General features: G+C 47.9%; 1 long non-coding RNA gene across 1 annotated transcript; it reads left to right on the forward strand.

Annotated features, from left to right (window-relative positions):
- Positions 1-5,783: 5,783 nt before the first annotated feature.
- On the forward strand, positions 5,784-13,604 carry LOC131381952 (uncharacterized). Its single transcript, XR_009211032.1, has 3 exons — positions 5,784-5,924; positions 12,034-12,141; positions 13,544-13,604. It is a non-coding gene; the product is annotated as an uncharacterized LOC131381952 (long non-coding RNA).
- Positions 13,605-25,680: the final 12,076 nt, after the last annotated feature.

Raw genomic sequence — 25,680 nt, forward strand, 5'->3', positions numbered from 1 at the left:
GGTGAGGAGATTGAGGCCATCCTGGCCAACATGATGAAACCCCACCTCTACTAAAAATACAAAAATTAGCTAGGCGTGGTGGCACCCACCTGTAGTCCCAGCTACTGGAGAGGCTGAGGCAGGAGAATCTCTTGAACCGAGGAGGTGGAAGTTGCAGTGAGCCAAGACGGTGCCACTGCACTCCAGTCTGGCAACAGAGCAAGATTCCATCTCAAAAAAAAAAAAAAAAAAAAAAAAAATCCCTGGATAGGATTAATAGATTAGAGACATTGCAGAAGAAATATTATTCATAATTGCCCAAATTTGGAAGCAGTAAAGATGCCCTTTGGTAGATGAGTGGATAAATAAATTAGTACAATTATAAATAAAATAATATTCCAGACAATGGAATATCATCCAAGATTAGAAAGAAATGAGCTATGAAGCCATGAAAAGACATGGAGGTAACTTAAATGCATATTACTAAGTAAAAAAAAAATGTCAACCTGAAAAGGCTACATACAGTCTATGTATAACATACGTTATGACATTCTGGAAAAGGCAAAGCTATGGAAGCAGTGAAAATACTTTTGAACTGCCGAGGGTTAGTGGGGATGGAGGGATGAATAGGTGGAGCACTGAGGACTCGAGGGACAATGACAATACTCTGTATGATACTACAATGGGGGATGCATGTCCCTATGTATTTGTCAAAACCCATATAACTGTGCTACATAAAGAGTGAAACCTAAACTATGGGCTCTAGGTAATCACGGTGTGTCAATGTAGGCTCATCAGTGGTAACACACGTACCATTCCAGTGGATGATGTTGACAGTGGGGGAGGCTGTGCATGTGTGGGGGCAGGGGGTATATGGCAAATCTCTGTCCTTTCATCTTGATTTTGCTGTGAACCTAAAACTGCTCTGAAAAAGTAAAGTCTTTTTTAAAAAGTCAACCTAGAATTCTATAGTCAACAAAAGTATCTTTCAAAAATAAAGGCAAAGTGCTTTTTCCAGCACTCAAAAGCTGAAAGCACTCATTACAAGCAGACCTGCAGTGGAAGAGTGTTCAAGGAAGTCCTTTAAGAACAAGGAAAATGATGCCAGACATAAAAACATAAATCTATACAAAGAAGAACAAGCAGAAATGGCAACTGCACAGGTAAGTATTTTAAAATTTATTCTTATTGTTTAACTGTTTTTAAAGATAATTACTTAAACAAAAGCATGTAATGCAGGGGTCATAACATGTGTAAGCAAAATGTTTGACAACCATAGCATAAAGGCAGGTAGTGGAGAAATTCAAGTATACTGCTATAAGGTTTCATACTGTACATGATATGGCGTATTGTTTGAAAATAGACTGTGGTAAGTCAATGATATATACTATAAGCCCTGAAGCAACCACTAATATAACAATAAGAGAGCTATATATAATAAGCCAGCAAAGGAGATAGTCACCAACAATATCCACAAGTTATCTTTAAAAGGTAGGAAAAAATTTAAAATGGAAAAAGAAAAAAATGCCAAAATTAAAAACAGACAGCAAGAGCATAGACTCAACCTAATAATATAATCACAATAAATGTAAATGGTCTAAACACTGTCATTAAAAAACACAGATTGCCAGATCTATATAAAAAGGACTCAAATATACACAGATGGCAAGAAACATACTGTAAATATGGAGACAAAAAAAATAAAAGAAAGGAAACAAGCTATGCAATTTACATTAATCAGCTTTGGCTGCCATAGCAAAATATTCTAGACTGAGTAGCTCAAATAACAGAGATGTATTTTCTGACAGTTCTGGATGTTAGAAGTCCCAGCTTAAGGTCCTGGACAATCTGATTCCTGATGAGGGTTCTCTTGCAGATTATCTCTTTCTTCTGCATCCTCACATGGCCTCTCCTCTATATATGTGTGGAGAGAGAACATTCTGATATCTCTTACTCTTTTTACAAGGATACCAGCTTTATCAGATTAGGACTTCCGCCCTTATTACCTCACTTAACTTTCGTTACTTCCTTGTAGATCTTATTTCCAAATACAGTCACATCATGGGTTAGAGCTTCAACCTATAAATTTGAGGGTGGAAAAATGATATAATTAAGGCCATAAAACTACCTAACACAGGACATAAGAAAGAAAGCTATAGTGGCTATATTAATATCACAAAATGTACATTTTAAAGCAAGGAAAATTACAGGAATAAATAAGACTATGCCATGAAGATAAAGCAGTCAATCAAGAGAACATAGCAATTCTAAACATTTATGCATCTACCAAGGAGGTGAAAAATCTCTACAAGGAGAACTACAAAACACTGTTGAAGGATGTCAAAGTCAGATTTCCACAAATCTATGGAAAAACATTCCATGTTTACAAATTGGAAGAACCAATATTATTTAAATGGCCATACTGCCCAAAGCAATTTACAGAGTCAATGCTATTTTTATCAAACTACTAATATCATTTTTCACAAGATTATTTAAAAAACTCTAAAATTTGTATAGAACCAAAAAAAAAAAAAAAGCCTGAATAGCCAAAGCAATCCTAAACAAAAAGAACAAAGCTGGAAGCATCACACTACCTGACTTCAAACTATACTATAAGGATACAGCAACCAAAACAGCATGGTGTTGGTACAACAATGGACACATAGACCAACTGAAAAAAATGTAGAACTCAGAAATAAAGCCACACAACTATGACCATCTGATCTTTAGCAAAGCTGACAAAAACAAGGAGAAGGGAAAGAAATCCCTATTCAATAAATGGTGCTGGGATAACTGGCCTGGCTGGCCATATACAGAAGAATGAAAGTGAGCCCCTACCTTTCACCATATGCAAAAATTAACTCAAAATGGATTAAAGATTTAAATGCAAGAGACTCAAACTATAAAGAAAGTCTAGAAAACTTAGAAAACATCTTTATTGACATTAGCCTTAGCAAAGGCTTTTTGCCTAACTCCCCAAAAGCAATTGCAACAAAAGCAAAAATTAAGAAGTGGGACCTAATTAAACTAAAGAGCTTCTGCACAGCAAATAAACTATTAACAGAGTAAATAGACAACCTACAGAATGGGGAAAATATTTGCAAACTATGCATCCAACAAAAGTCTAATATACAGAATCTATAAGGAACTTAAACAAGTCAATACACAAAAAAACACATAACCCTGTTAAAAATGAGCAAAGGACTTGAACGGGCACTTCTTTAAAGAAGATATACAAGCAGCCAACAAACATGAAAAAATGTTTATCATAACGAATCATCAGAAAAATGCAAATCAAAATTATAATGAGATACCATCTCCCACCGGTCATAATGGCTATTATTAAAAAGTCAAATAATAACAGATGCTAACGAGGCTGCAGAGAAAAGGGAACTCTTATACACTGTTGGTGGGAAAGTAAATTAGTTCAGCCACTGTGGAAAGCAGTTTGGAGATAGCTCAAAGAAATCTCAAAGAACTTAAAACAGAGCTACCACTCAACCCAGCAATCTCATTACTGGATATATACCCAAAAGAAAACAAAATCCTTTTACCAAAAAGATGCATGTGGTCATAGGTTCATTGCAGCACTATTCACAATAGCAAAGACTTGAAATCAACCTAGATGCTCATCAACAGTGGACTGGATAAAGAAAATGTGGTACATGTACGCCATGGAATACTATGCAGTCATAAAAATGAATAAAGTCATGTCCTTTGCAGTCACATGGATGAAGCTGGAGGCTATAATCTTGAATGAATTAACACAGGAACAGAAAACCATGGCTGGGTGCGGTGTGCTCACACTTGTAATCCTAGCACTTTGGTAGGCCGAGGTGGGTGGATCGCCTGAGGTCAGGAGTTCAAGACCAGCCTGGCCAACCTCGTCTCTACTGGTGAAACCTTGTCTCTACTAAAAATACAAAAATTAGCTGGGCATGGTGGTGCACACCTGTAATCCCAGCTACTTGGGAGGCTGAGGCAGGAGAATCACTTGAACCTGGAAGGCGGAGGTTGCAGTCAGCTGAGATTGCACCATTGCACTCCAGCCTGGGTGGACAGAACGAGACTCTGCCTCAAAAAAAAAAAAAAAAGAAAAAAGAGAGAAGAAAACCAACTACTGCAAGTTCTTACTTATAAGTGGGAGCTAAACTTTGAGTACACATGGACATAAGTGGGAACAACAGACACCACAGACTACTAGCGGGGAAGGGAGGGAGGGGGACATGGGTTGAAAAACTACCTGTTGGGTACTATGCTCACCACCTGGGTGAAAGGATCTGTACCGCAAACCTTAGCATCACACAATATACCCATGTAACAAAACTGAACACCTGAACATGTAACTCCATATCTAGAATATCTAACGTTGAAATTATGCAAAATAGATAAACAAGCAAATTGGAAAGTGAAAGAAGAAAGACCAAAAATACAAGAAGCAAAGGTTCAAAAAACCAAAAGGAAAAATAGAAAAACAGACAATTACAGTTGGAGATTTCAATACCATTCTCTCCATAATTGACAGAACAAATAGACAAAAAAATCAGTTAGGATATAGAAGTGAACACCACCACGAGAGCAACTTGACCTAGTAGACGCTTGCAGTACGTTCTACGCCACAACAAGAGAACACACATTTCTCTCACAAGCATTTGTAAGGATAGACCATATTCTGGGCCATAAAATAGGTCTTGATAAATTGAAAAGCATTCAACTCATACAAAGTTTGTCCTCTCACCATAATAAAACTAAATTAGAAATCAACAGCCAAAAGATATCTGGAAAATTCAAACATTTGGAAACTGAGTAACACATTCCTAAATAACCTTTAGGTCAAGAAAGAATCAAAGTGGGGAATAAGAAAGTATTTTCCATTGAATAAAAATGAAAATGCAACATATAAACACCTGTTGGATGCTTCTAAAGCAGTCCTTGGAAAGGCATATAAAATACTAAATGTCTATAATAGAGAAGAAGAAAGGTTTGAAGTGAACGACCTTAGCTCCACGTGCCCACTGAGTCCATATTTCCAGAGAAGGAGATTGGAAAATCATGTGAATGGTGAGTGCTGGCAATTTGGCAGCATGTGGCAAGAGGTTGCAAGAAAGAGGTGGCCTCAGGAAAGCAATCAATGAGAAGAGAGAGATCCCTGAAGTTCTGGGATTCGCAGAGTTTGAAAGCTATACTGCCTGCGTCTAGAGGTAGAATTTTCAAAACGTGAGCTACAAATATCAAGCCAAAGTTATTTTTTTTCCTCCAATGTAATTAAGTCAGTCAGGGAGAGGTGAGAATAAGTGGCATCCAGAAACAAGTATATGAGTGAGATAAAATGACTCAGGCTGAAGATAAGACGAAGGTCGCGGCTTTCTCTCTTGTCATCCCAAATACACCATGAGATTCACCATGGAGCGGAGATGGATGGAGTTTGGAAGACCCAGGAGCTGCCTGGAGGAGAGCCAAGGAGTCTCCATGCTCACAGCGGGCGAATCTCCTTACTCCTCAGGAGAGAAAGAAACTGTTACTGTGCTAAGCCGCTGGGATTTGGGAATTGTTTGTTAAAGCAACGAGCAAGTGTTACTCTGGAAAAGATGGAAGCAGAGGAGGGTGAGAGGCAGAAACGGGGGCCAGGAGTAGGCGCAGGATCCGTGCAACAGCGCGGCGGATCAGCCTGGGGTGGCTGAGAAAGAGGCTTCCTGGTGAAGAGGAGATGAGGTATAAAGGAACGTCCGGGGACCACGTGCTGTGTGCCAGGAACTGTGTCCCTGGCAACAGTGGATCGACGCACTGCAGGGAAGGCCCTGGGGGTGGATGCGGAGACCGCTGTGATGGTTTCTAAGTGCAGGCTTGCTGGTTGGGATTCAGTAATAGAATCCAACTCATCGGCTTTCCATTGTACCAAGATAGAAATGATGGGCTGGGTCCACCTTCTGTCATCACTTGAGCAGGTATAATCTGAAACAATCAATAGAATGTTTAATATCATAGATTTTATTTTAGAATAGATTTATGGAAACATTGAAAAGATAGCACAGAATGTTCCCGTACTCCCTGCAGCCAAAATCCCCTACTGTTAGCCAGATGAGTCCTGAGGGCTCTGGGCAGCTGAGAAGGTGGACAGTGCAGGGCTGTGTTTACAGGAGAGCTAGAGAGCAATTGCAGAGAATACTCACACTTAAGAGTCAGGAGGAGAAGAGGGGAGGGACCAAGGAGACAAGCAGGGAGGGACTCTTAAAGTAGAGCCCACAGCCAGAAGTCAGAAAGCTGGAAACACTCGGGCATAAGAAATAAAGAGCCAAGGATGAAATTTAGTAGCATTTCGGTTTGTAAATGTGGGCAGGAGGAACTAGCATCAGAAGAGGAAGCAGGTGCAGAGACCTGCTGGGCCAGGTTAAGGGGGTGGCCAGGAAAAGAGGGGAGAAGGGACGTTCTGAGGGCCGTCTTCCATATAGAATTCGTTCATCTTCTCATTCATTCATTCATCTTCTCATTCATTCATTCACTCGGTGTTTATGGGAAGCTCGGCTGTTTCACGCACATTCTGGGGTCACCATGTTTCTTTCACTCAACAAATATGGGAGGCTTTGCATGTCAGAATGAAGAATCCTTGATCTTCGTTTAATTGATAATGGGTCAAATGAAGGTTTCCAGGTAAAGGAGTGATAAAGCAGAATAAATCGCCTGGAAAAAGCAAGCTCCCAGCAACAAGGAACAATCACACAGCCTCCGTTCCTATGGTGTCCACGCATCACGCCTGGCCTCGCCATGAGGGAGGATTGATTGATTGATTGATTGATTGATTCTTTGAGACGGAGTCTTGCTCTGTCGCCCAGGCTGGAGTGCAGTGGCTCGATCCTGGCTAACTGCAAGCTCCACCTCCATTAGGGAGGATTTAATAAGGGCTTGACAGACCCATGGATTATCCAAGTCTTGGCGTGAAAGGGTAGATGCAGGTTGGGAGTGTAGGAAGCGTGGACCAGGCACGAGGAGCCCCTCAGGAAGCTGTGAGGTAACCCAGGAGTGCAGAAGATCTGCCTGGAGCAGGTGCCCTGAGGATGCAGGAGACGGGACCCCAGCCCAGGCTGCTTCTGTCCAGGGCTCTCGGATGTTTCAAGGATATGCTCTCCAGAGACACTGAGGGGTGGAGGAGGGATGACAGGAAAAGGAGGAAGCCAAGCAAGGGTGCAATTGCAGGGGAAATTTCACGGGATGCGGGTTCAGCCGAAGCCTTCGAGGGATTTCTGGAGTACGCCTCAGAGATGTCCTGACTCACTTGAGGAGCTGGGAGTTCCTACCCCACCCCAGCTAAGCACACCCAGGAGAGGGGCAGGACGACGACTCCCAGACATCTCCAGCCCTTTGTGTGGGCAGAAGATGCAGTGCCAGAGGCCAGGGCAGGCCCCCAGAGAAGGGCCAAGTGTCCGCCACAGCGAGGGGGAGGAAAGAGCACCCGTGTTGGAACAGAAAGGGGCTGGACAGGATCCAGGCAGAACCTGATAGTATCGGCAACAATATGCATGCGCGGGACTGATGGACCGTGAAGGAGAGGCGTGGAAGGCAGAGCCGGGCTCTGAAGCCTGGAGGCTGGGAGATGATATTAATGGGCAATGGAAGATGTGGCTGCAGAAAGAGGACATTCGGGGCAAGATAACAAGTCCGACTTGGGAAAAAACCACCCACCTCTGTCCTATAAATTAGGCATGAACGAGGTATTTATGGAATGCCTACTGGCTCCCGGCACCCGGAAAAGCGATTTTTTTTTTTTTTTGAGACAGAGTCTCGCTCTGTTGCTCAAGCTAGAGTGCAGTGGCACGATCTCGGTTCACTACAACCTCCACTTCCCAGGTTCAAGTGATCTCCTGCCTCAGCCTCCCAAGTAGCTGGGACTACAGGTGCATGCCACGATGCCCAGCTAATTTTTTTTTTTTTTTTGGTATTGTTAGTAGAGACATGGTTTTGCTATGTTGGCCAGGCTGGTCTCGATCTCTTGATCTCAGGTGATCTGCCTGCCTTGGCCTCCCAAAGTGCTGGGATTACAGGTGTCACCCACCGTGCCTGACCCGGAAAAGCGATTTATATCACAACCCCACTTACTGTTCATGTCAACCCTATTAGGGGAGGATGAGAAAATAGGACTTGAGTTTACATATTTTACTCAAGTTCAGAAAAGGTAGCAAACGATGAGGCTGAGATTCTAACCCAGGCCCGATTAATTCTGAAGCAGGAGCTCCTAAACGCTATGCAGTGTGCGTATTTATAGATTTTAAAATCAGTCGGCCCATCTGGCTTCCCCTTTCTGGGCCCATGGTCTTCTGCGGCTTCTCTCTGGGTGCACACTTCTTCTTGGCATGGAAGGAGGCTTGGTCTTCCCTCAGGGATTGGGCACGACGGACCCCTTTTTGTCGAAAAGCCCAGTGCTGCACTGGCCCCGGCACTGGACACCCCTTCGCCAGTTTATGATCTATTTTACTGTGATCAGTTCCGTGGCCAAGTGTCCAAAGCCAGAAAGGTTTTTGCATCATAGTTTTGGAATATAAAATCAAAGAATGGCCGGAATATAATCATCAGAGTCCACGGCTAGCCCGTTCTCTCTTTCTCAGAGGAAGGGTCTCCACTGGGCTCTGCCCCGGGGCAATCGGAAGCTCATCACAGGGCCTCTGACTCCCGTAGCATTCTGGTTTTGTGTTACTTTTATTCTGCTTTTTTTTTCCCCAAAAAAGTCAGTGTCCCCTTTTCAGATAGAATTTCAATAGAGGGATACAGAGGAGGTATTGGAGGAAGCTGGGCAATTCTCTTCTCTGTGATCTACCTCCCTGTTTAGCACAAATAATTTTAGCTTGCTGCGAAAACTTGGTCTTCTAACTCAATAAAGAACCTGTTTTCCATATTTAAAGTATTTTTATTTTCAGGCTTCAGGCAAAAAAGGTTTCTCTTGGCTATTTGATATTTTTCCCACATTGCTGCTTCCACAGGGGCCAGCGTCAGCCGCAGCCGGCCTCAGCGTGGCGGCCTCCCACAGAGGCACGTACTGCCACACCTGATGCTTTCATACCCACCGCAGTGTCCGAACACACACTCCTAATCCCAGACTTCCGCAGGGCCACCAGGATTCCCCATCCCCCAGCCGGCCAGGCTCCCCTAACCTCCTCCAGGCTGCCTTGGTGGAGTCCACTCCTGGCTGTGGGCCTGGCATCTGACTCCCAGTGCCAGGCTCTGTGCCCCTGGGGCTCTGTGATTGCAGGCAACAGGGTGTGGCTATGTAGCATCAGCAGGAGGCATCCCGGGCAGCTCAGACCAGGAGGGCTGTCCGGAGAGCCAGGTGCAGAGAGAGGCAGGGGCCAGGCAGCTCAGGAGTCCGGGAAGCAGAAAGTGCCTGATGAAAACCCTCAGCAGCTCCCCCACAGGGAGCAAAAAGTGAAGGCACCACTTTGCATCGTCACACTTCTGCACCCAGGACGAAAAGGCCTGAGGTGGCAGCTGCATTTGGAGAGGGCAAAGCATGATGCTACATGCTTCAGAGAAGACAGTGTCCAGGGGAAAGAGGAACCGATGTTACCAGGAGGAGAGGGGTCACACACTGTGTGGCTGAAGAGCCACAGCTGTCACGACAGAGCCAGGCTAGGTCCATCTGCCATGGCTGTGCCCGTGTGTGAGCCTGTGCCCAGTGGCGGATTCAACCCTGCTGCCCAAGCATATCAGCTGCTCTTCTCTTTCTGCTTGCCTTTCCCAGCCCCTGTGCACACACACGCACACACGCACACACACACGTGTGCACACACACGCACACACGCACACACATGCACAGTCCTTGTCCCCCCACACAGTTTTCCCCACCTGCAATCACTGCGCCAGCTCTCAAAGGAAGTGCAGACCACAGCTAAGGAGGCCAATGATTGTATTCGGAAGGTGGAGTCATGCACAAACGGAGAGAAGCAGAGGCCACCGCTGCACGGCCCGAGGGGCAGCTCCCAGGCCCAGGCAGAGCAGGCAGGGAGCGTGGCCCCGTCACCATCACAGCATTCAGGGGAGATTGTGCAATGGAACTTGGACTCTGACCAAGAACGGGGCAGGGAATCCACATCTTGTCCTCGGGGGCACCTTTTTCAGCTGGGATTTGGGGCAGAGGCCACTTTGCCTCCTGAGCCTGAGGGGAAAGGAGCCTCCAGCGCCGCTCCTGTCCCGGGCGAGAAAGCAGCAGGAAGGGGAAGGGCCGCCTGCGCTGATGTGGCGGGAGCCCAGGGCAGGCGGCAAGTCTCCTCCTCCCTTTCAGCAAACCTGCCCAGCAGCAAGTAAGACACCCACCACCAGGGTGGGAGTGGGCTCCGCGAGCCAGAAGAACCTCAAGATTCTGCCAAATTTTACCCCTGTGCGGTTTCTAACATGTTCCTCTGTCCTTGCATTTTCTTTTTTTGTTTGTTTTGTTTTGAGATGGAGCCTCGCTCTGTTACCCAGGCTGAAGTACAGTAGCACGATCTCAGCTCACTGCAACCTCTGCCTCACAGGTTCAAATGATTCTCCTGCCTCAGCCTCCCTAGTAGCTGGGATTACAGGCATGAGCCACTGCATCTGGCTTTTAGTAAAGAGAAGGTTTCACCTTGTTGGTCAGGCTGGTCTCAAGCACCTGACCTCAGGTGATCCACCCACCTCGGCCTCCCAAAGTGCTGGGATTACAGGCGTGAGCCACCACACCCAGCCTCTGTGTTTTCTTTAAATTAGTAATTGGATCATGTTCGGACTCCCGTTTAAATTTTGGCAAGAAAACCTCACCAGAGAACCTTTGATGTCCTTTTGACTGCATCCCATCCATCAGGAACGGTATCAGAAATCACCAGCGGTTGGCCTGATGTGCCCATTACAGTTCCCTCAGCCTCTCACTGGGTCATTTGAGCAGCTGTTGTTGAAAATTGTGTAGATGTGTCATTTCATTAAAGAGAGTGGGTGTGTGTGAGAGAGACAGACAGAGAGGAGGGAGGAAGAGACCGGCTGGGCTCTGTCTTCCCAGCTGGGTATTGGCCTTGTTTTTTGGGATGTCATCCTCCTTTGCTCACAGTGTCCAGACCCCAATAGTGGCTCCATGAACGTCCCCTGAAGAAGGAACAAAGTCGTCTGATAAGGGCTCAAAGAAAACCAAACACACAACAAGCCCTCTCTAGATCACAGATAGTCACTTAAAATGCCATCTGCAGTGTTTTGCCATTTATTTACGAATATTCAAATTCTGCCCCTTGGACGACATCAACAGAAAGCACATTTCATCTTTGTCTAGTGAGGAGAAACAGCAGTGAATCTCTATAAGAATCCAGTGTGAGGAGTAAAAACTGGAGGCAGCAAAGGGTGGCATTCAGTGCTTCTGAGTCCTGGAAAAGCACATTTCCACCATTCAAGAGGGGCTTGGGCCTGCGGCCTCTGTGGGCACCTCTTTGAAACCTCATGCGGAGATGTCTTCGAGAGCCCCTAGCAGGAATTGATAACAGAAACAATTTGCATGGAATTCCCTTGGGATCAGAAAATAACCTCCAGGCCGGGTGTGGTGGCTCACACCTGTAATCCCAGCACTTTGGGAGGCCGAGGTGGGTGGATCACTTGAGGTCAGGAGATCGAAACCATCCTGGCTAACACAGTGAAACCCCATCTCTACTAAAAATAAAAAAAATTAGCTGGGCGCGGTGGCGGGCACCTGTAGTCCCAGCTACTCAGGAGGCTGAAGCAGGAGAATGGCATGAACCCAGGAGGCGGAGCTTGGAGTGAGCTGAGATCACGCCACTGCACTCCAGCCTGAGTGACAGAGCGAGACTCCAGATCAAAATAAAATAAAATAAAATAAAAAGCCTTTGAGGAAATGTACCATGCTTCACACAGTAAATCGTGGTTGATACATGGTAACTTTTTCGTTATCGAAACTATCATTAAATTACCATTTTGTTTTATGTATGCTTCTTATAAATGGGCCTACGGTTTACCCTAATCTGCTAGTCTTTGTCACAGAATAGGAGAGTTTAACTTATTAATGTTTATTGTCATAAAGTAATATTTTTGTCTTTCTTCCATCATTAAAAGACAAAAGGCATATTAAGAAAAACACTAGCAACAACTCTGGCAAAGCCTTAATATCCTCCACGTTTAAGGAGCATTTACCCACCACCAGGAGACAAGTGGTTCGAATGGGTAAGTCACAGAAGTTCTAAACATGTGAAAAACACTCAGCCTCACAGGGATTTTAAAATGCAAATAGGAGCAATTATGAAACTTTTTTCACCTTTCAAATTGGCAATTTAGCAAGATAATATTTGATGTTGGGAAGAGTGAAGTGAAATGGCGATATTTTTCGCTGCTGGTGGAAATAGAAACCTGAATTGCCTCTCAAAAGGAATGTGGTGATATAAGAGATGAGAGTTAGGAGTTTACACTCTTTAACGCCATCATCACGCTTCCAAAAACCATCCTCATAGTAGCTCAGAGATGCAGGCAGAGGTGTTCATGCAAGGATGTTCACCGCGGCTTTCACAGATGAGCTCTCAGCCACCTGGAGGAATCTGGCTGGGAGAAACAGCCCAGCACAGCCAAGCCTTTCATGGGGATATTTAGCTAAATATTAGGAACCTCCTTCTTCCTGCCGGACACCAGTTTCTAAAAAGTGTGTATAGATTTGCAAGTAGAAGATTCAGAATTCTGATGGAATTTGCTCAGGACATTCTAGATCCCTGCTTTCTACTCAAGAATGCATTCAGTAATGATCAGATACGAATCATCCCGTTTCCTTTCCTAAACCAGTGAACACTTACCGAGGCCCACATAGAGTTGAGGGCTCCCCAGCCCCTGCCCCATCTTGGGAGAGGAGGAGTTTCTCTAAGGTCAAGAGCTGTGGGCCATGCCCTTGGCTCCTGCCCTGGGTGAAATCTTCATCCTTCCCAAAAATGGTCATTGATTTCTCCTTTAGGACAATCAGAGGCAGTCTCAGTCCTGCCCTCATGTGAGGCCAGCAACTTCAGAGCATCCCCGCTACCCGCCACTGGCCCAAAGTAGGGCAGTCCTCCTTCGTGGGCAGGGGTCCCAGTCCTAGCCCATTCCAGCTGGGCAGCACGCTGATTTCTGCCAGGTGGCCCCCAACATGTTCCTGCCCACAGCCTTTTCCTTCACTTCCATGAGGTCCCTGGAGACACAGGACAGACCCACAAGCAGGAAGAGCAGTGGGGCAGGCCACAGGCTGGCACCCAGCACCCAGCCCAAGTGAGGCTCCTCCAGCCCCAGTGGGGCAGGCCACAGGCTGGCACCCAGCACCCAGTACCCAGTCCAAGTGAGGCTCCTTCATCCCCAGTGGGGCAGGCCACAGGCTGGCACCCAGCACTCAGCACCCAGCCCAGGTGAGGCTTCTCCACCCTGGCCGCAGTCCTGGGCAAGGCTTTGTGTGTCTGAAGATTCTAAATTCAAACCTCAGCTTCCAGGCGGCTATGGTGGCACATCCATCAAGGTTGGAGATCAGAACACAACGCGCCTAGTAGATTCTTCGCTCAGATGTTCAGACATATACATGTGGGCCTCTTTAATTCTTTTTTTCCTTTTTCATCAGGCTCCAAAAATGTCACAGCCAGACCTGCAAGAGCTGCCCCTTAATGTGAGACATGGCATCCAAGCATTCTTTATGACATCGTCTAAGATCAATATATAACAATTAAAAGTCCTCTCCTATGTCTTTTTATAAATGCTTTCCAAATTGTCTGAAAGAATGTATTGTTTTTCATGCTCTATATTTCAGCAGGGGAGTTCTATTTCAATGAAGAAAGAAAGCACATTCCAGATCCTTTTGTTCATCCAGAGACTTCAGGTAAAAATTGAAGCATTTAAATTATGCATCCTGGCGGCCTTCTCTCACCGTCAGCATTTGAGTCGAGATTTTTTTTTTTTTGAGAAGTAAAACATGAAATTCAAAATATATCTCGAGTCACAGCATGATGGTTTACCAGATGAGAGGAGAGGAAGACCTCTCTCCCTTCTACCATCAGGGCTGCCTGAGGAGGGCACCGGCCGGTTCTCCAGCAGTCAGGTCTGACAGGCTGGCAGCCTTCATGCCATCCCCTCGGCCAGCGGCCTAGACGCGTGGAAGAATCGCGTGGAAAGGATGGCCAGTGCTGGTAGGCCTTGAACGCCAGGCTAAGCCATTTGAATTCAATTTTTTGTCCAATTAGTTGGCTTGCTGTCTCTCAGGAAACTGCAAGGACTTTCACAAAATGCAGTTTGATATACAAATTTATGTTTTTACACGAAGTGGTTTGATTGCCTACATATATATTTATATATATTTATTATTTAATATTATATATATTATTTATATATATATATATTTTTTTTGCATTTAAAAAATATCGTCCTTATGTCCCTTAAACTGAAAGTGTAGGTTGGGACTCAAGCCAGGGAACCTTCGCAGCTCACCTGGGTTTCTCTTCCCACTCTTGTGTTTTCAGGGCAGCGTTTATACAACTATTTGCTGAACTGATTAGGTGTGAATTCCAAGCTGATAGCTCTTCATCACTTAGCATTACAAAACTGTATCAAAGCCCCATGCATAAACATGTTTTTGCAATTTCCTTCATCTTTTTTCATACTTTCTTGCCCCAAGAAAAACTTTTTATCACCTCCCTAAGGAATGTAATAGCTGTGAATTACAAACCCAACAGCTAGCACACCTGTCTTAACATTCACTAAGGAGCCAGAGTTGATTGTCTTTCCTTCTGTAAATTCAGCGTCAAATGCTTACAAAGTCTCGAGCACCAGTAAATACGGAGTCTTCAAATGACGAGCTTCATCCTTAGGAACAGCCAGGATATAGGAGACTTTCATTTTCAAAGTGAGTTCATTTTGTGTGTCTACGGAGGTATGCCCCAAAACCTCTAAAACCCACAAATGCAACAATTAAGCTGTGCTCTCTCTCTTCCACCCTCCAAAAACATCATTTGACTTACGACTTTGTGTCACCACTACTTGTAGAACTGAGCAAACAGGAAACACAAGCCTTGTCTCCACATGGGCTCACACAGTCTGCAGCGAGCACACCGTACAGAAATTCGGGATTTTATCAGGGAAAGCTGGAGACAGGGCACTTGCTGTGTTTTCTCATCACAGACATGTCTGGATTCACAGTTCACATTGACTTAAATTCAAGCCTAATGAAGGTGTGGACATCCGAGCCGGGTACCCACCCTCTCATGCATCAGACAAACCTCCAGCCAGCACCTCTGACAGGCTTTCAGCAGCATCTCCGAATAAATGTTGAAAACAGCAACTTCCTAACAAGCAGTAAGCAGGTTGGGCTCACTGCATTAATCTATTAGCAATTAGATGATTGCCATCTGCAGTCTGTGCTGTTGTCTGGAGTTGAATAAAGTCAAGGCACATGTGTCGACGTGGTCAGGGAACTACCTGCTGTTTTCAACGTGCTCCTTGAAGCCCAGCCTGAGAACTGCTGTTCTTTCCTGTTGCCTGGTATGCGTGGACAGTGAACAGTCAATGTGTGAGCTAATGAGCACATCACAAACCTTGGGTCACTCAGCAGGATAGTAGCAGGGATGAACTCCTTGAGCTAGGAGCAAGCAAAGGGCAGCTCCCTTCCCGATGGCTGGGCCAGAGGCAGCTGCTGTGACTCTTGGGAAAAGTTTGAACCACACCCCTGAAGAGCCCTCCACTCAGGACTGGGAAGGGCATGCACGAGGGGCTGAAGGGGGCTCCCTGTGGCCATGGCAGAGCCCTTGGGCAGCTGAGGCCCGCAGCCTCCTTGGCCTCATCGCCCATAGCCCCTCCTGTGGCTTCTGATGGAATCTGCAGGGGAGGGGTGCTGAGGGCGGGTGGCCCACTCCATCAAGTTAATACACACAGCAGCCAGCAAAGGGCCACATCCATCATGCAGGCGCAGACACAGCAGAGCCCCAGGAATCAATATCCAGGAGGCCGCAGAGGCTCACTGGGGGCTGGCTCTGGCCACAGACCATCATGCGCCATCCCACTGAATTCTCAGCAGCCAGTGAAGATGGGCCCATGTGACCCTGCCTTTGATGGTCAGCGCCTCCATGGGTGGGAGGCTGAGCGTCTGCCCAAAGCGGCTCAGCTCACCCCGGCAGCTGGAGGTGGGCCCAGTCTCCTGAGGCTGAGGCCTGTTCCCCCTGCTCTGCTTCCTGCCTCCTCCAAAGAAAGCATCTCTGCAGGAGGCTTGCAGCCCACCTTCAAGTGCAGAGCCTGGGAGCCCGTCCTCCGGGGGACTGGAGCAGGAGTCACTCTGGGCACCCTTCTTCCTGGGCTTCTTTCCACTGTGCTATGTTCCCAGCTCACTGAGGCCGGTGGTCCCTGTCTCTGAGTTTATCAGTGGCCATGTGCAGATATGGGCCATGGTGACTGGGCTTACAGAGCCAAGGTGTTTAACCTGGGCTGGCAAATCGGGAGGGGGAGAGGTAAAAGTGTCATTCAGTAAAGAAGGCCAAATAAGGATGGGGGATTTGAGCTGATTTCCAACTGCAAATAGGCATCAAATCCAGGCGCGACGTAAGGGAGAGGAGTTCCGAGACTGAGGTGGTTCTAGGGTGTGGGATCTGTGGCCAGTGATGTGCTACAGAATAAACTGGGCCAACCTGTTAAGTCCCCGACATGCCCCTAGGACACTAGTTTGGGTGTATTCGTAGGTGCTATTTTTAAAAAATTAGTACATGATGAGTTGAACAGAGTTAAACTGACTTTTTAAATTGCAGAATGTCTTGGAGCTCTTGCAATACTAATGTGCACAGTCATCTCTAAGAAAGGGCATTGCATGCTCTGATTCACAAACTTATTAGGCCAGGAACCTGCTTTCTGGTGTCTCCTGTGGGATGCTTCTGGAAGATACCGAGTGAGGTCTTATCTCTCCACTATGAAGCGATGTGGTGTCAGGGGAGACTCCTTGTTGGACAGTCCCAAGTCAAATCCTTTATCCTCACACAATCGACTATGTGATCATGATCTCTGGATCACCAGTTCCTCCTCGGGGGAAAAACCATAGTATCTGTTTGGCAAGCTTGAGGTCAGACTTGAGGATGTGCACACAGCACGTCGTGGGTCCTCCAGGGATGGCCCCGTCCTCCTGGGCTCACTGAGCAAGAGATGGAATGGTACAATTATCCATCCGAAGGCAGGGTCCCTCTCCATCCCTAAATTCTGGCTAAACACTTTTAACTTAATACCTACTTCTGCTCTTTTTATTCTAAAAGGATTGTGAACCAGGGGAGAAGTAAATTTACCCAGCAGATACTAGGAGTCTGTTAGATGAAATGTCGATTATTTGATAAACCCCTTGAATGAATTTGAGGGCTGCCCTCTGCACTCACCAGCAAGCTCCCTGAGGACTGGGTAACCCCTGCAGCAGGCCCTGAGGAATCCGGACACCAGGCCTCGGTGCTGGGGGAACGGCCTCGCCAGCAGGTATCAACAAGGAGAAGCAGAGATATTTCCATGGCGCATCAGAGGATTTTTTTTTTTTTTTGCAGGAAATAAATCTTCAGAAGTGAGAATTATAATTGAGCCGAGTTCAGGATAGCCAAGTGTAATTTTAGCAACAAAAGTAGAGGGTTCCAGAAAAAGCATCTCAGGAACAGTCAAATTAAGCTGCAGGGAGATAATTGGATGGAAGTTTTGGTTAGGCAGCACTTTGAGTGTTGAAGGGAAAAAAGAATCTTTGGGCAGGAGGAAGCAATGTCTTCTGTTGTAAGGATGGGAAGGGATACAGAAGAGGTGCATACTGAAAATTTGAAGCTTGGAGAACTTTTATTCGAAGTTTTAAGAGTCTCAGCTGAAAATTATCTATGAAAATGTGATCCACTTAAACCTGCCTAGTGACAGGGTCTGCACCTTAAAAGTTCTCATTTTGACATAACTATTCCTGCTCCAAGCTCAGATCCCAGAACTTGCCTAAGGGACAGGACCCCCTCCTTCCCTGCTGAGCAAACTCCCTCCTCCCAACAGCTGTGCCCCAGGGCCCGGCCATTTGTCCTCAGTCACCTGGATGGCCCTAGGGAGGCCTTGAACTGACCAGAATGACTCCATCCCTTCACCTCATCCCCCCGTACCCAACAGAGTGCCTGACATGCAGTAAACTTTCAAGAACCTTTAATAAACAAGGGCCATCATTCTCATCATAATAATATAATAAATAATAAATAATAATTTTGTATTAATCAGGTTTTTGTCCAAGGAATTCAAAGAGACATTTTATTTCTCTTTACCTAGTTCTGCTGTTCTTATTTTAAGGTGGGTGCAGTTGGAGGAAGAAGGAAATGTGCGTACACAGACTGTAAGTCCATGCGGTAAAATGCCTACTATTGAGTAAACTCCTTGGAAGCGAGCTGGCATTCTGAACCCAAGGGTTTCGATGTTCTATCTAGAGTCATGTCAACTAAACAAATGCTTGATCCATGGTACATTCGCTTCCTAGGGCTGCCACTAAAACTTACCACGACCTGCGTCGTTCCAGAAGCCAGAAGTCCAAAATCCAGGTGTCAGCACGTTGATTCCATCCAGACACCTGAGAGGCTGTGTTCCGGGTCTCTCTCCCAGCTCACAGTGGCAGCCGGCACTCCGTGGCACTCCCTGGCTTGTAGATGGAGAACTCTGGTGTCCTCTTCCATCTCTGTGTGACCTCCTCTTCTTTCTGTGTCTTCTCCCTTCTCTTCTTCTGTCTCTCATAAGGATGTTTGTCACCGGATTCAGGGCCTGCTTGGATAATCCAGGATGACCTCACCTCAAGATCTTTAACTTCTTAGCATCTGCATGGACCCCTTTCCAAATAGGGCCATATTTACAGCAGCAGCAGGTGGACAGATTTTGGGGGTCCACCATTCAACCCAAACCCATGGCTGAATTACTCACCAGCTAAACCATGATTCAACAAGACAAACAGAAGGAGGGTCCAGGCGAGCCTCATGTCACAGCTCCACACTCATGGTTGAGATGACAGCCCTCAAGGACTGGAAAGCCTGCATTATGGCATTTTACAGAGACATAGGATTTCATTATTTCGAGCTCCCTGGAGTAGATCCAACAAGGCCCAGAGACCGCTCCTCTTGACGTGTGACCTGTCATTGTTCATGGTGTCTTTCCATTCTGAGAGGGGGTGTCACTGCAGCTGCAGAGGAAACCTTTGCCCGTGGACCCCAGGGAAGTGCCAGAGGATGCTATTTGCCCTGTGATTCCCCCAGTGAAGCATCACTGTTGAAACGTTTTCAGACCTGACCGTGAAGCAAGGATTCACTTTTCTTACCATACTGGTGTGTTTCTCTTAGTGGACAGGAAGGACATGTTACTGGCTGAATTTGCTTTTTCCAGTAAGAAGCTCAGTGCTGGCTGGGCGTGGTGGCTCATGCCTGTAATCCCAGCCCTTTGGGAGGCCGAGGCAGGTGATCACCTGAGGTCAGGAGTTTGAGACCAGCCTGGCCAACATGGTGTCAGCATGTTGGTTCCATCCAGTCTCTACTAAAAATACAAACTACAAAAATACAAAAATTAGTTGGGCATGGTGGCACACGCCTGTAGTCCCAACTACTCAGGAGGCTGAGGCAGGAGAATTGCTTGAACCCAGAAGGCGGAGGTTGCAGTGAGCCAAGATCCCACCTGGGTGACAGAGTGAGACTCCGTCTCAAAAAAAAAAAAAAAAAAAAATGCAGCTCAGTGCTGTATGTGAGGCTCCCATTTGACGCTGATCCAGGATCCAAGGCCTAAATATTTTCTTTCCCATCTTTCCATGGTCTGACCTCTAATTCTAACATTTTTCCAGATCCTAACACATGATTATTTTGTTATACTTTTTCTTCTAAATGATTTCAGGTATTTTTGTGGAATGAATGAAAGGTTGGCTGGATGGATCAATGCAGGATTATGTGGACAGATGGATGGGTGAAGGGATGGGTAGATGGTTAAGTGGCTCATGGTTGGGTAGATGGGTGGATGATGGATGTTTAGATATAAGGGTTGATATGGGTGAATGGATTAGTGGATGAGTGGGTAGGTGGGTGAATGAGAGGATAGGTAAATGGATGTAGAGATGGATAGATGGATAGGTGGGTTAGTGGATGGGTAAATGGATGTGGAGATAGATAGGTGGATGGGTGGCTTAGTGGATGGGTGAACGGAGTGGTGGGTGAGTGGGTAGGTGGATGAATGAGTGGATGGGTAAACGGATGTAGAGATGGATAGATGGATGGGTAGGTTAGTGGATGGGTGAATGGATTGGTGGATGAGTGGGTAGATGGGTGAAGGAGTGGATGGGTACATGGATGTATAGATGGAGAGATGGATGGTTGGGTTAGTGGATGGGTGAATGGGTAGAAGGAGGGGTGAGTGATGGAGGGAGTAAAGTGGTGGTAAGGTAGATGGCTGGATATTTGGATGTTTGGAAGGTTGGATGGATGGCTAGTTTCCAGGAAGAGGGTACTTTAAAACCATATGGACATCTGATTCCATTTTAATGACTATAAATATTTAAAATAGAATTATAACTGTTGGTCAAGATTTATCAAACCTTTCAACTCACCATAATTCTTTGATTTCTTTTACATAATTCAAATAGGTAATTTTATTTTCATTTTTGTTTTACTGACATTAATTTTGTGGGAATCAATTACTTTGGTTTGAATTTTACAAGTATTCAACAACAATCAGTGTGGTCATATAAATCTTCTCCAATTATACCAATAATGAACACTGTACGTTTTCTTTTTAGGTGCATTCTTTCTACACAGTTTAAAATTTCCAAGTTAAATTTTGCATATTTAAGGTTTTCAAAAATGATAAGAATACATGTTACTGTGTGAAGTTTTATTGCCTGACACATTTATTTTGTGTTACTTCTACCAGCAATATCATCATAAAATAAATGAAATATGCCTCTCTTACTTCTTTTCTTTTCTTTTCTTTTCTTTTCTTCTCTTTTCTTTTCTTTTGTGACAGAGTCTTACTCTGTCACCCAGGCTAGAGCGCAGTGGCGCAATCTTGGCTCACTGCAAACTCTGTCTCCTGGGCTCAAACGATTCTCCTGCCTCAGCCTCCCAAGTAGCTGGGATTACAGGTGAGCAACCACCATGCCTGACTGTTGTGTTTGAGGGGGTTTTGGAAGACCAAGAAGGGAACAGAGGAGTTAAACAGTGGTATTGGCACAGCAGGGCCAGGCTGGCTGGGCAAGGGTTCCTCTGGAGTGACTCCCCTGGGGCTCGTCTCTGCAAAGCCCCAGGGCTGACTGTGAAGGGAGGAGTGAGGTGCTTATTTCTTAGAGGGACAGACAGCAAATGTGGTCAGCCTTGGGACAACACGGTCTTTGTCACCACTACTCAGCTCCAAAGCAGCTGTAGATAAATGGGGAGGGGTTGTGTGTCAATAAAACTTTATTTATAAAACCAGGCAGAGGGCCAGACTCAGCCCACAGGTCATGCTGTGCAGGTCTCTGCCCTAGAGGGTCCTCGAGGGTCACCCGTGGAGCTTGTGAAATGAGGCCATATGTCCCAGTCACTTTCTGAAGAGGAAAGAAAGGGTCGACAGAATGCATGCATACATCCACACATGTAGCAGCATGTCTGTCTTCAGTGACCATGAGACAGAAGCAAGGACCGCCAGGAAGGCCAGCATGCTCCTGCAGCCTCACTGTCTCCTGCCCCTTGCTGCTTGCAGCCCTCATGATTATTAATGCCACATGGACAGCCCTCACGGCAGAGACGCCGCCTGGGGCTGCAGCCAGGGACAGCAGAGTGCCTGGGCACTTCAGTTGGAGTGGATAATGGAGCAAGTGAAAAGAATGAAAATTTATCTTCCTCTTATTTTTCAGCCCTGTCCGGGATTAAAAAGCACTCCGGTTTGGAGCCTCTGATTCATGGCTTGGCTATTCTTTGGTGGAGTTCCCTAAATATTTTGTAGCCAGCTTTGACTTGGAAATGCAGCCTTTGAAATATCTTTACTTGACCGAGAGGCCCCAAGTGACATTAAAATAATGATTATCACATATTTTGCATTTCGTTGAAAAGAGTATTGGAATAATACCACACGCATCGGTCTCACAAATGAAAGTGATTTAGGAGCAAGGCTCTGATTTGGAATGGATGGCAGTGGGGCCTCCCTCCACCTCCCATAAAAGGCCTGAGAAGAAGGAAGACTTCATCTTTACCGCAGGGGTCTTCTGTCTGGAGGGAGCCTTATTTCTCCTTTATGCACTTTCAGGAAATCTGCTGTTTGCTGAATTTATGAAGTGGAGAGAAGGGGCCTCAGTGTGCCTGCAGCCATGCGACCCTTGGAGCTTCCCTCTGCTGCAGGACCAGGGCGCTCGACACTAACACCCTCCATTGCCGAGAGTGTCTCCAGACGGGACGTGAAGGCAGGCGATAGCTGGGATCTTCCTTTATGATTGCAGTCCTCTATCGGCTCACGGACACTTGACACTTTCTTGAGCACCTGGATGCAGCAGTGACACTTCCAGGCAGGCGTTGTCGGAGCAAATAAGCAGGTCCAAATCCCCACCTGGAGCTGCTGCCCATGCTGGGGGAGACACTCAGGACACAGACAGGCAGATAACCTGCGCTGAGGGACTGGAGGACAGGAAGGGCTCGGTGGGGGAGGTGTACAGCAAGATGGGGCGGGACCCCAGGGGCAGGAGTGCAGTTGTCAGTAGGACAGCAAAGGCATCCCTAGAAGGTGGCACTTGGACCAAGCCAGAAGGGAGTGAGGGGTGCAGGAAGGATGACCGCAGGGGCAAGGAAGCAAGCGCCAGGGTCCTGAGGCAGAATGGGGGGTGATGGGTGCCCTGGAGCGGTAAGGATGAGGACAGAGAAGGGGCAGGCCCGTGAGCATTGCTGAGATCTCGCAGGTCCTCAGGGAGGAGCAGGGGCCAGGGAAGGGCTTGGGGCTGACAAGCAAAAGACCCACTTCTCTTGGTTCCCTGGAGGAGCCCAGCAAGAGGAGAGAATCTGAAGCAGCCCCATTCCACCCACACTCCCACCCCCTCCAGCTGACTGCTCTGGCCAGACTGAACTTCTTCCAGCTTCCTGAATGTTCTCTCCACCAGGGCCCATGGGCTTCCCTCCTTTCACCCAGTGACCTGCTCTTCCAGAGGCCAGAGGAGACTCACAAGGGATGAGCTTGCCGGGCATGGACATCCACCGGCTGCACGCAGCAGGGACAGGTGATCAGCTCTTCCGGGAGCCCAGGCCTCGCTATGTGCACTCCGCCAGGCCCAGCTGCTCCTCCAGGATCGGGGAGGGCAAGATCCACTCTCATGGGCTCAGGACCAAGTGGGTCCCCAGGCAGCTCTCAGGGTCATTGAGGCTTGCTCCGATACCGTCACCATATCCACAACACCCCAAACGTGTGCCTCGGGCCAGAGACCAGCTTGGAGCAGCCCAGCAGGAGAGCAGAGGACGAGGACATGGGGCTGACAGCCTTCTGGTCCAGTGGGGGACAGCCTGGAGTGCCCGCTGAGGAGGCAGAGATGGCCCCGAGGGTCCTGGGGAGATGCTGCCATGTTCTGAGGGACCCAGACGAGAGGGAGGCACTGGGTGTGTTTCCTCCCTCATCAGCCCTAGGCCATCAGGGGTTCAGAGAGGTCAGCTCCTGGGCTGGCTCCTGGGAAGTGCCCAAGAGGGCTGAGGATGGCCCTGATCTGAATGTCCCCTTGGCTCACCAGGTGGCCCAAGAAGCCCTATAGACGCTCATCCTTGGAAGCCTGACTCTAGGCTCTGTCCACCCGAGCCGATGTCTCTGACGACCAGCAGAGTAGCCGGAATGGGTTCAGAATGGCTGTTCGAGGGAGCGTGTTGGTGTGCAAGTGCAACCTTGAACAGGGTGGAAACGTGTTTGTCATTGTGCCGGGAGCTCGGCCCGTAGTGGCTGGAGCAGGGAGCAGCAGCCAGAGGCCTTGGTCCGAGGCAAGGGTGCAGGAAGGACCATCCCTATTTATCTGAGATTCCTGAGTCCTGTCCAGCTGGACTGCAGCTGGGTCAGAGCCACCCTTTGGAGGAGTCCTCAGTGGCAGTTCACCCCCAGGAGATGTGCCCTCGAGTCATGAGGATGGCGTCGGACTGGTGACCAAGCCCGGGCTGTAAGAGAAAGCTCAGCAGAGCCTTGGACCCAGTAATGGAGAAGGCAGAGCACAGACAGGATGCCTGATGGGCTCTGTCTCCAGGAACACAGGAAGGGGGACACCTGGCTTCTCATCAGGGACCTCCAGGAAGATGGCACAGTGGACCCATTCTGGCTGCTCTGCTGGTCAGCAGAGACACTGGCTCGGGGGTGGATAGACTCCACCTTCCTTACACACTTCCTGCTCCCATGGGCTGCCCTCTGCTGTGTATCCTACTGCATGGCAGTGAGCACACCTGGGAAGGGCACACCTGGGCAAGCACACCTGTGCAGGGCCTCCCTGGCCTTCTGGTGGCCCACCTGTCCCATGTACCCCCGCTGCACAGGGTCGGGCTGAGTGCTGCTGCCTGCCCCTGGAGTGGGTCTGCTAATGGCTGTGGGCACAGGGGATTCTGCTCTGCATGTCTAACAATCATTCCTTCCCTGCAGTCCTCCCCAAGATCGAGAGTTGGGGGTAAGCAGGGACTCCCCCTTTGCAGCCTCAGAACTCAGCTGCATTTCATCAAACCAACTCTTGCTGCAGGCCCAGCATGAGACCATCTGTCCATGGTGGGCCCTCTGGCTTCCAGTTCTTGGCGGGCATGCTGTCCAGCCAGAACCCCCTAAGAAACAGGTCAGTGTGCCCGAAACCCATCCCACGGCAGAGGGAGATGGAGGGCCTTCAGTCCCAGGCTCGCGTCATCCCACTGCCTACCCTGAGGCATCATGGGCAGCCACCAGCGTCTCTGCATGTAGCCCAGGACCCTGTGGCCATCTCCAGGGGGTGGGAGACACAGTGTCGTGTGCATATCTGCACCTCAACGCTGAGCACTTTCTAGAACTCTCATAACCCCGGATGGATTGCACGTGTGACCTTCCAGGCAGTGTCCCAAAGCTCTGTGTGTGCTGGGTCCCTTAATCTTACTACAACCCAGGAAGGGAGGGACCGTGTGACCCCAGCTGCAAAGCAGAACACTGAGGCACAGGGGAGTGAAGCCCCGGCCCGAAGACGAAGAGGAGGAGCAAGGATGTGAACACTGAGGCACAGGGGAGTGAAGCCCCGGCCCGAAGACGAAGAGGAGGAGCAAGGATGTGAACACTGAGGCACAGGGGAGTGAAGCCCCCGGCCCGATGACGAAGAGGAGGAGCAAGGATGTGAGCAGAGGCTGCTGAGGTCTGGTGCGCTTGGCCATGAGCCATGCTGGAAAAGTGCTTGGGCTGGATGAGCGGGTGCCAGCAGCCTGCAGGGGGAGGGTGCCCACGGGTCTAGGCTCCCCTGGTGAGGAGGCCTCTCTGCTCCCTGTGTGTGGGCGGGAGGAGGATTTTAGACGCTCCACCCTTGCCATGGCGAAACGCCCCTGCTTGTCTTCCCTCTCCCTGCCAGGCCCTGCAGTGACTGCTTTCTATGCCTGAGACCTGCAGAGAGTGCGTCAATAGGGCTGGGAACAAAGGCCCCTACTGATGCGCAGAATGGATTTCTGTCAATCTGCAACCAAAACAATGGCTTTGCAAGTGGGGTTTCCATGGGCGGGAGCCGGCCTCCATAGAGAGCGTGAAGGGTTTGCAGACACCCGACCTGAGGACCTGGAGCCCCAGAGT

This window comes from Hylobates moloch, unplaced genomic scaffold (genome assembly GCF_009828535.3).
Source record: "Hylobates moloch isolate HMO894 unplaced genomic scaffold, HMol_V3 SCAFFOLD_19, whole genome shotgun sequence".
Lineage (NCBI taxonomy): Eukaryota > Metazoa > Chordata > Mammalia > Primates > Hylobatidae > Hylobates > Hylobates moloch.